Source organism: Plectropomus leopardus, unplaced genomic scaffold (genome assembly GCF_008729295.1).
Source record: "Plectropomus leopardus isolate mb unplaced genomic scaffold, YSFRI_Pleo_2.0 unplaced_scaffold84184, whole genome shotgun sequence".
In the NCBI taxonomy this organism is placed as follows: Eukaryota; Metazoa; Chordata; class Actinopteri; order Perciformes; family Serranidae; genus Plectropomus; species Plectropomus leopardus.
In genome coordinates this window covers 1-700 of record NW_024692779.1, presented here as the reverse complement: position 1 = coordinate 700, position 700 = coordinate 1, and the positions used below count along the sequence as shown (strand labels likewise).

The 700-nt window shown below is 37.0% G+C and overlaps 1 long non-coding RNA gene across 1 annotated transcript; it reads right to left on the bottom strand.

Annotated features, from left to right (window-relative positions):
* On the bottom strand, positions 1–684 carry LOC121940348. The gene is made up of 3 exons (XR_006105610.1): positions 401–684; positions 167–245; positions 1–76 (listed from the first exon to the last, which is right to left on the bottom strand). It is a non-coding gene; the product is annotated as an uncharacterized LOC121940348 (long non-coding RNA).
* Positions 685–700: the final 16 nt, after the last annotated feature.

Sequence of the window (700 nt, the reverse complement as noted above, 5' to 3'; positions counted from 1 at the left end):
TCAGTGAGTGAAAAGCCAAGAGTAACAGTCTCCTGGCCAGCACTGAGAACTGTTACTTCTCCTGGTGGAGGAACATCTGTCACAAGAGAAAAGAGGTACATCTCAGTGTCTCCATATTGCATTATATTTAGCTGTAATCAGATTGGTTATTGACGGTCACTCATACAGTCAGACTGTGGCATTGATGGAGCGCTCTGTCCTTCCTCATTGTATGACTCAGGAGAATCGTATGCGTCGTAGAACTCCTTGGTTATTTAAAAAAAAAAAAAAAAAACATGCACACAGTTCAGAGGAGAAATTAATTAATTTGTAATATCATTTAGTTGCTGAAAGGACAACATGTATTTGGTCAGTAATTTTACTCTTATTTCAGCTGAAAATGTTAAAAAGAGCTGTTTACCTCCTCATCTGAGCTATCCATTGTGGGCACACCCTCAGCCATCCCACACTTTATCCAGATTATTCAAACTGCTTTTTACTGAAAGTAAAAAGAAATGAACCCTGTTAAAACTGTCTGTATCAAAAATCACATAACTCGGTGTACTTTGCAACCTACTAGACTACAATATGGAACAAATACTGTAATCAGCACACTATAGGAGCCTTAAAAGATAGAAAGAATATGCTGAATTATACATCTGTTTCATGAAAAGCTTACATCTTTAGGACTTTAAAAGAGGGGAAAAAATCCTTGACACAT